The sequence below is a fragment of the Ursus americanus genome, chromosome 3 (genome assembly GCF_024610735.1).
Source record: "Ursus americanus isolate L20-20 chromosome 3, mUrsAme1.1.p, whole genome shotgun sequence".
Classification (NCBI taxonomy): domain Eukaryota; kingdom Metazoa; phylum Chordata; class Mammalia; order Carnivora; family Ursidae; genus Ursus; species Ursus americanus.
In genome coordinates this window covers 7,169,124-7,179,504 of record NC_142129.1, presented here as the reverse complement: position 1 = coordinate 7,179,504, position 10,381 = coordinate 7,169,124, and the positions used below count along the sequence as shown (strand labels likewise).

The window sequence follows — 10,381 nt, the reverse complement described above, 5'->3', positions numbered from 1 at the left end:
GGCCCCGCAGGCCCAGCCCCCGCGCGGTGCACGCTGGGACTCGGGCCCGGCCCCCGCCCCACAGCGCCCCCTGCGGCCCGGAGGTGCCGGCGCCTGGCCCGCGGGAGCGGCCTGAGCAGAGCTGGCCGCAAGGGCTGCGGCGCCATGCGTGGCGGGTCCACTCGCTCAGCCAGAGTCTCCTAACGGGGAAGATCGAGACCCAGAGGCGCTGAAAGGAGCTGGAGAGAGGGAGACGGAGAGGTGGACGTGCAGAGCGAGCTGCAAGTGGGGAGGAGACTCGCTCTTCACTGAGCCCAGGGCGGAAAGGGGGTGCGGGGATTGGCTCCTCCCTGAAGCGGACCCCAGGTGAGGGTAGGATCATCTGTGAGGCCATCCCTGGAACGGAGTGAGGGAGGTGAGCAGGCCAAGGGGGTCAAGGAACAGGTCCCCGCCGTGGGCAATGGGGAGTCTGTGGTGCCGGGCACTCTGAGAGTGTGCAGACCATCTCAGAATCCTCCCGCCAGGGGCCAGGGGCTGGGAGGCTGGGAATTCATCCACCAAATTCTGCCCTTCTTCAGTGAGGTCACTTCTGGTCTACCTTGGACACAGGCCGAGCTGATATTTAATCTAGGTTTTTGTAGCTACATCTTCTCAGGTTGAGGACATTCTCTTCTAGTCCTAGTTTGGTGAGGGTGTATATTGTGAGTGGGGTTTTGTTTTGTCCAGTGCTTTTTCTGCGTAGATTTCTATTATTGTGTAGTTTTTCTCCCTTAAGCAATTAATATGGTTGATTAGATGGATTGATTTCTGAACATTGAACCAGCCTTGCATTCCTGCCATAAACTTCACAGTAAAAAACCGTGGAAGGTCTGAAATGCCACCGCTCTAAGAAGCTAACAGATCCACCTGCCAAGTTTCATTCATGTTGGCAAAACACAAGGCTCATGGGTCATAGGCAGAATGAACTTTATGTTCACACATTCGGTTGCCCCCAAGTCCCATAGGAATGATATGGGGTGACCCAGATGCATGCTACACCTATGATGGGTTTATGTCACAAGTGAGGAACCCAAACCTTGGGATTCCCACTCTTACAGTAGGGCTGCTAGCAATTTGCTCAACTACTCTGATAATCTCTCTTTTATTTTGTATTTAGGTCATTTACACTAAATGTAATTATTGATATATTTGGATTTACCTCTATCATTTTATTATTAGTCTTCTGCTTTTTCTCTCTGTTTTTCATTTGTCTGTTTCCTCTTCTGGGTTATTTGAACCTGTTTAGTATTGCATTTTAATTTACTTACTATAACTTTCACTATATCTTTTTTTTTTAAGATTTTATTTATTTATTTGACAGAGAGAGAGAGACAGCCAGAGAGAGAGGGAACACAAGCAGGGGGAGTGGGGATGAAGAAGCAGACTCCCAGCGGAGGAGCCTGATGTGGGGCTCGATCCCATAACGCCAGGATCATGCCCTGAGCTGAAGGCAGATGCTTAACGACTGAGCCACCCAGGTGCCCCTCACTATATCTTTTTATATTTTATTTTGTGGTTGCCTTAGGAACTACAAAATACACTTTCATGTTCTTTTACTTTTTAAAGAAAGCAGCTTTATTGGGATGTAATTAATATACCATACAATTCCCCAATTTAAAGCATACAGTTTAATGACTTTTCGTGTATTCACAGCTTCTTCCTTTTTTCTTTCTCTTTTATTTTTATTTTTTTAAAGATTTTATTTATTTATTTGTCAGAGAGAGAGAGAGAGAGAGGGAATACAGCAGGGGAGTGGCAGGCAGAGGGAGAAGCAGGCTCCCGCTGAACAATGAGCCCCATGCAGGACTCAATCCCAGGACCCCTGGATCATGACCTGACCTGAAGGCAGATGCTCAACCAACTGAGCCACCCAGGCGTCCCTCTTTCTTTTTTAATTAATAGACTTTTTTGGATCAGTTTTAAATTTACAGAAAAATGAGTGTTAAGTATGGAGAGTTCTCATTACTCCCTTACTTTCCCATATAAAAGAAGCATGCAGGATTTTCAAAATTTAAAAATCCAAGGAAAAAGAACTGCACAATGGCCTATATAAAATTCTAACTGTAGAAAATTCAAAACTCTGATTGTTTCAGAACTGATTGAACTGACTTGCAATGTTATTAACGGTGTAAGAGTGTAACATGTCTCCCATCTTTTTTGCAACATTTTAAAAATATGTTTTATTTTTAAGTAATCTCTACACCCAACATGGGGCTTGAACTCACAACCCCAAGATCAAGAACCAGCCGGGTACCCCTGCCAACATTTTTCATTTGCTCTGGCATCCATGTTTTATAAGCAGAACTTAATTTTGTTTTGATTGCATTCATTTAATTACTATTGAGGCTGTAGACTTTTATAAATAGAAAAATTTATTCGTATAATTGTAGATTCACATGGAGTTATAAGAAATAATACAGAGAGAGCCCATGTTTTACTGGTACTCGTGTGTGTGTGTGTGTTTAGTTTTATGAGGCTATAGACTTTTCTATGCATTAATTCCTTTTTCCTCCTCTGTAAACTCTTTCTTCATCTCCTATTGGTAATTCACTGGTAGATCCTAGAAAATGATCTTGCATATTTATATAAATTTCATATCACATCACATTTATTTTCTTTGAGTAAAGCCATTGGCTATGTATAATGATAGCAGTATGTGGTGTTAGTTGTGAATATAAAGTAGTTCTTATTTATTCTAAAGTCCAGTTTTACTACACGGACAGCCTTTGGTCTATTATAGTGAAATTCACTTTACACCCTTGACTAGTAGTGTTAATGAGCCTTCAAAGCCAATGGAGCCCCTTCTTCTTTATGAGTGTCTAGGGCACTCCCTGACTTCCCTACTGGTTCTTACATTTCTCCAGTGTTCTGCCTTCTCCTGCTGCCAACGAGCATGGCAGGGTTAGCTACACATCTCCACTGTTGTCATTGTAGCCCATGGCTATTTCTTCTAAAGCTGCTAGCAGGTCTTCAAAGTTGGGGGCATGTTTTTTGTAGAGCGATTACAGTTTTCAGCCTAATTAAGGTCTGGCATCTGGGTTTACAGTGTCTTTTACTGGGACATTCAAATTATATTCCCAGGGGACCAGAGAAGTGAGCACCTGAAGACACCACCATGTGTTACACACTTGTGTACATGAAAGCCCAGTGTCTTGATGTCTCTTCCATGTTTTCAGAAGGAAAGAAATCATGAATAGGCAAGGATGCAGCTATTTTTGTAAAATTCTGCTTGTTTCCTAAACTATCCATACCAGCTCAGCCTGTCTGTTCTCCATGAGGAATGAAGATTTCCCTACATGGCCTTATAAGAAACTTGCCCAAAGCTTTAGGTCATCCAAAGCCAACATATCACCATTCCTCAGAGTTCTTTCTGGCTGACTTCAGGAAGTCCTAACCCATAAGGAAGCCACCTATGGTAGGAAGACCTTGAATTTTAGAGTGAGAAAGACCTGGGTTTGGATGTTCGCTCAACCATCTGCCATCTTTGTGACACCAGGCAAGTCATTTAAACACTCGTAACTTTAGTTTCCATATCCAAAGGATAACTATAATAATTGAGATAACACAGATAAAGAAAGCACTTTCACCACAGTATCTAGCATTCATTCCTCGTGGCCTTGCTTCCTTCCCACCTCCTTTGACCTCAGATTGTCCAGTATCCAGGTAGGCACTCTTTCACTCTACCTGGAAGTCTTCTTGGTTCTCTTCTCTCGAGTCTTCTTTTCTCTCCTAGCCTGAATCTCTTGGTCCTTTGTCATTTCCCTGCAAATGATTCAGCATAAAGCCAACATATTAGGCAAAAATCATATATAGTCAAAATCACCTTGAACATCTCTTAAATTGCTCCTAAACTATAAAATACAGTAAAAATGGTTTTACCCAACTCTGTACAGCAATTCTTACATACACGTGTTTCAGAACCACTCACTTAGATCAAAGGAAGGAAGAAAATGAAAGTCCATTCATAGATGTCTATGCATTCAAACCATTCTGCCTCTAAGGTAATCATTAGGTCTCTGGAGATAGTGAAGCAACAAATGGAGAAATCGAAAGTGTTGCTGCTTGCCTATTGGACTTACTCCATTCCACATTAATATTAAATCTCTATAACCTTAACATAGTCAATAGACTTCTTTACTGAGAGGATTACTCCACTAAGCACACAGGATGTGACTTAAGAAGTATCTATCACATGGGGGCGCTATGAGGACTAAAAGCTACACTGTGCTTATTCACGCAGTGCTTGACACATAATAAGCATTTAACGTAAGTTAGCAACTGTTTTTATTATCTTCTTGAAAAGGAGTAGATAAAGGATCCAAAATCCCAGAACCAGATGGAAAATTGCCTTTCTCATTTTGCTGAGTAGCATCTTAGACACTTAAATGAAAATATATGACTAGTCCTTTTTAAATATGTGATTAAGAGAAACCCGAGATTCTGAAAAACCACACATACACTCATACGAGGAGGAAGACTCTTACCTAGAATTACCTATAGTACTCTATAATGTTTTATTTCTACTTCTCTCCAGGGGCTTACTAAGCCAGGATCTGTTTACGTTACTAGGATTAACTGTTCACTGTTCTTATTTCCAGTAGGTGCTAGAAATGAGGAGGTAGGTGTTCATTAACCCCCAAAGAGAATACACACTGTAAACGGCAGCTAAGTCTGTAATGTTTATATTTGTCAGGTTTGAAGTCTGATTTGAATCACTGTTTATAGGCAAACATTGATGTTTTCTCCTTAATAAGCGGGAGGCAAAATGTGGTTTTCCAAACAGGAATGAATGGGGGAGTCTGTATTGAATGCAGGAATTTGGGGAGAATGTGGCAGTCTGGTCCCCAGTTGCACATTATCAGAACCCTGTCATAGTGTTCTGTTTGGAAACCGTATTAGCCATGCCTACCTGCCATAACAGGCAAAAGTGCATCACCCGGTAGTCAAATTACCCTTTCCTTTCTAAAGATCTGCACTCCTAATCTTACGTCCAGGAAGCTTTTCCAGTTATAGTGAACGTAAGAAAAAATATGTTAATTCAAAGCTCTCTGCCTGTAACTGTTGGAGAAAATGTAACAATAATACAGATAGGGAGTTCCTGAAATAACTCCCCAAGAGGCGTATATGAATTTATAAATGTGGATTTGGAGAAACTGTTCATTGGAAACCTTGGGACCCTGTTGTTGCCTCATCATCTTATCAAATTAAATGGTGTTTGTTGTTCTGGCTATATTTTGCTTTTGTGGTATGAAAATTTCTATTTCTTGGATAGTGAAACTTGGAGAAATCCAGTGTCAAAGTCTCATTTTGGAAGTAACAGAGAGTGCTTCCTTGGGACTTGCAGCACCCCAGACATGGTCAAGATAAATCGCAAAACAGCCTCTGCTGTGCCAGTGCTGAGAATTCCCACAAGTGTGCCAACTTAGTAAGTACTTCCTGCTGTGAAAATGTCAGTGAACCAAAAGTATCTTAGAGAGATACAAGATGCTTCCAAAGCCAGGCTAAAGTTTTGAGTCATTGTTTCTTTCATGAAGACTTCTTCAAAAAATGTGAAGGATTAAAAAGACAAAACCAAAAAACTGAGAAAGGGGAGGGCCTTTCTAAGGAGGTGCCAAAACCAAAAGTCATAAAACACTCAAAATGTTCACATAAAAATTTTAAATTTCTATTTGGCAAGATGCCAAATGGCAGATGTCTTTACTAGGTATAGTATATATAATGTGAAAAACAAGTGTTTAATGTACGTACTATATAAAGAGCTCATGCGACTCGAAAATATCAACAACTCAGAGTGGAGGGGAAGATGGTGGTGGAGCAGGAGGAGCCTAGGAGGACCTTGTCCCACCAACACAACCAGATCACTATCACATCATCCCAAATACCCCAGGAATTGATCTGAAGACTGTCAGAACAAACTCCACAACTAAAGGTAGACAAGAGGCCGCATAGAAGAAGGTAGGAAATACAGAGACGTAGCTTGGAAAAGAAATGGATCCTGGTTGCTGCAGTGAGGAGGGAGCTGCGGTCTTAGGGAAAGAAGCACAAGAGACAGACTAGCTCACGGGGGAGCACATGGGAAAATTGGCTTGGAAAGTGAGAGGGGCTTAGAGCCTGGAGTTTTAAAGGTCAGCCTGCTTGGCTGTGAGAGAGGTTGGCGGACACTGGGGCTGCTTTTGGAGAGAAGGCAGGGCAAACAGCCCACAGACGTACAGTATGGAAACAGCAATCAGAAGAGCTTATGGGGCACACAGTGGGAGGTTAGTTGCTTGTCTCAGAGCATGCCCCAAAGAGGTAGCATTCATGAGAGACCCCTCCAGGAACAAAGAAACTGTCAGGAGCCATTTCCCTCCCCTGGCCCTCATTATAAACACAGGGCCCAGGGCCAACACTCACTACTTAACTTGCTTATACCAAACCCCGCCCCTCCCCCCATGCTCTGGTGGAATGGAACCACCCTTTCCAGTCCCAGTGCAGTGAGCTGCTTCCTCAGAAGACCAGCCCAAACCCCTGCCACCACTGTGTCTCCCAACCCAGGAGTTTTGCAACGCCTTGGTTCTGGTGGTGGTGGTAACAAGTCTCATTTCACAAAAGCACACCTAGTGCAAAACATGGCACGTTCAGGCCAAGGACCAAATACGGCCCACCACAGGCAAAGAGAGCCTCTGCAAATGACTGGCCTGAAGGATAAAGCAGCCAGGACACTAGAGCAGAGCACACACAGCACACTTTGGAGATGCTCCCAGAAGTGCCAGGCCCCAGGGAATAGAGGACATTACGTAGGAGGGCACTACAGGACCTCTTCTTCATAAAGCAATTACCCTTAAGAACAGGGGACATCGCTGACTTTCCTAACACAGAGAAACAGGCACAAAGACTTAGACAAAATGAGAAGACAGAGGAATTTGTCCCAAATGAAAGAATAAGACAAAGCCATGGCAGGAGATCTAAGCAAAACAGATATAAGTAACATGCGTGGTGGAGAATTTAAAGCATAGAGATGCTCACTGGACTTGAGAAAAGAATGCAGGACATCAGCGACACCATTAACATAAAGATAAGGAATAACATAGTAGAGATAAAGGGGTCAATAAACAAAACGAGATACACACTGGGGGGAATGAACAGCAGGCTGGAGGAAGCAGAGGAACAAATTAATGACCTAGAAGACAGAGTAATGGAAAGTAATCGAGCTGAACAAAAGACAGAAAAAAATAACTATGCAAAATGGGAATAGACTTAGGGAACTCAGTGATTCCATCAAATGTAAAAACATTCATATTATGGGAGTCCCAGAAGAAGAAGAGAGAAAAGGGAGCAGAGAATTTATTTGAGGAAGTAATAGCTGAAATTTTCCCTTATCTGGCTAAGGAAACAGATATCCAGATTCAGGACGCACAGAGAACACCCAACAAACTCAACAAAAGCAGATCCATGCCAAAAGATATTGTAATTAAAATGGCAAAATATAGTGATAAAAAAATCTTAAAAGCAGCAAGACAAAAGACAGTTACATAAAAGGAAACCATATAAGACCATCAGCAGGTTTCTCAGCAGAATCTTTCCAAGCCAGAAAGGAGTGGCATGATACATTCCAAGTGCTGAGTAAGAAAAATCTTAAAACAATACAATAGCAAGGCTATCATTCAGAATAGATGGATGGATAAAGGGTTTCCCAGACAAACAAAACTAAAGGAGTTCATGACCATTAAACCAGCCCTGAAAGAAATATCAACAGGATTCTTTGAGTGGAAAGGAAAGACCAAAAATGATAGGAATGAAGGTATGAAACACAAAAGCAGTAAAAATGAATATTTCTGTAAAAAAAAAATCAGTCAGGGAACTCACAATATAAAAGGATGTAATATATGACACCATACACCTAAAACATGGGGAGAAGAGTAAATGGGTTCAAACTTAAATCACCATCAACTTAATACAGACTGCTCTATGCAGAAGAGGTTATATACAAACCTAATGGTAACCACAGGTCAAAAACCACGAGTAAATATGCAAAGAATAAAGAAAGAAATCCAAATACATCACTAAAGAAAACCAGCAAACCATGAAAGAGAGACAAGACAAGAAGGATTAGAGAAAATCTTTAGAAACGACTACGAAACAAGTAATAAAATGGCAATAAATATGTATCTATCAATAATTACTTTGAATGTAAATGGACTAAATGCTCCAATCAAGAGACATAGGATGAGAGAATGGAAAAGAAAAAAAAAAATCCAAAAAAACAAGATCCATCTATATGCTGCCTACAAGAGATCATTTTAGGCCTATAGCTCCCTGCAGATTTAAAGGGAGGGGATGGAGAAACATTTATCATGCAAGTGGATGTCAAAAGAAAGCTGGAGTAGCAATACTTTTTTTTTGATGAAATAGACTTTATTTTTTTAAATATACAGTAATCTTTATTATAATTCATAAATACATTATAAACAGATCTGGATCTTTAATAAGACACACTTAAGATCTGATGGGCTCCTGTCTTCTGTTCAGTTATGTAGTTAGAAAAGCCGGTACACTTGAGAATGGTAGGAAAGGCCAAGAAGTATCTCAGTTTCCTTAAGACAAATTTTCTGCTGATAGGCATTCTGGAATCTTTGGGCTTTGTGGGTCAAAGGACCAGACTGGGGTTTTTTTGTGTGTGTGTTTTGTTGTTGTTGTTGTTTTGTTTTGTTTTAAGATTTTTAAAATTTATTTATTCATTTGACACAGAGAGAGAGATAGCCAGCGAGAGAGGGAACAGGCAGGGGGAGTGGGAGAGGAAGAAGCAGGCTCCCAGCAGAGAAGCCTGATGTGGGGCTCGATCCCAGGACTCCAGGATCACGCCCTGAGCCGAAGGCAGACGCTTAATGACTGAGCCACCCAGGCGCCCCAGGACCAGACTGTTTTTTGTTTGTTTGTTTGTTTGTTTGTTTTAAAGATTTTATTTATTTATTTGACAGAGAGAGACAGCCAGCGAGAGAGGGAACACAAGCAGGGGGAGTGGGAGAGGAAGAAGCAGGCTCCTAGCAGAGGAGCCTGATGTGGGGCTCGATCCCAGAACGCTGGGATCACGCCCTGAGCCGAAGGCAGACGCTTAAGGACTGCGCCACCCAGGCGCCCCTAGACTGTTTTAATAGACTTGTCCATATTCAGTGCTGTCCTGATTCCTCAAATTTCAATGGGCACCTGTCCTATAAAACATTCAACTTGTTTCCCCAATTTGCTATAAAGGGCAGTTTTAAAAAGGGGTCAAATGTGCCCAAGCTTCCTAACGTCCAGGCTTATCTTATAAAAACAGCATTTATCATTCATTTTACCAACTCTCCCTGCCAAATAAATGACCCAAAAGTATAAGAGTCAACTGCCAATGTTATGTGAGGCTCCTCTTCTCTCCTCAAATCAATTTATTTGGAATCCTGAGTGATCACTGCAAAACAAGGTAGGTAAGAGCTTAATCCAGTAGTACAGCAGTTGATAAAAGCAGATTTTTTTTTCCAGTCAACCTAGATCCAGATAGACTAGAGAGCTGTTTCCTGCATGGTTTGTCTCCTCAGTCATTGTCCACAGGACTCTGAGAAGCTGTAGGAATATGCAGGCACAGACTCAAGGCCTGGCTTCATCTCCAACGTTGTGGAAAGGGACTGTATGTCATGGGGCAGAGCCCTATGCTTCTGTTCACCACCTGGACAGAGCCCGGGGAGAGTGACCTCCCGGGAGTATCCACATTAGTCGAAGTAGACTTTAAAACGAAGACCAAATGGGTGCCTGGGTGGCTCAGTCAGTTAAGTGTCCAACTCTTGGTATCAGCTCAGGTCTTGATCTCACGGTTGTGAGTTCGAGCCCTGTGTTGGGCTCCACACTGGGCATGGAGCCTACTTTAAAAATAAAAATAAATAAATAAATAAATAAAACAAAAACTATAACATGAGACAAAGAAGGACACTATACAATAAGAAAGGGGACAATCCAGTAAGAAGATATAACAATTATAAATATTTATGCACCCAATTTGGAAACACCAAAGTACATAAAAGTTCATAGACGTAAGGAACTAATAAAAAATAAACAGTAATAGTACGGGACTTTAACACCCCACTTACAGCAATGGACAGATCTTCTAAACAGAAAATCAACAAGGAAACAATGGCTTTGAATGACACATTGGACCAGATGTTTTAAACAGATGTATTCAGAATATTCCATCCTGAAACAATACATATTCTTTTCAGGTACACATGGAACATTTTCCTGAATAGATCACATATTAGGCCATAAACCAAGCCTCAACAAATTCAAAAAAGATCAAAGTCATACCATGCATCTTCTCTGATCACAATGCTATGAAACTAGAAGTCAACCACAAGAA

General features: G+C 41.7%; 1 non-coding gene across 1 annotated transcript; it reads right to left on the bottom strand.

The window, feature by feature from the left end:
• Positions 1–9,539: 9,539 nt before the first annotated feature.
• Positions 9,540–9,744, bottom strand: LOC123789682 (small nucleolar RNA SNORA73 family). Its single transcript, XR_006778856.2, has one exon. It is a non-coding gene; the product is annotated as a small nucleolar RNA SNORA73 family (small nucleolar RNA).
• Positions 9,745–10,381: the final 637 nt, after the last annotated feature.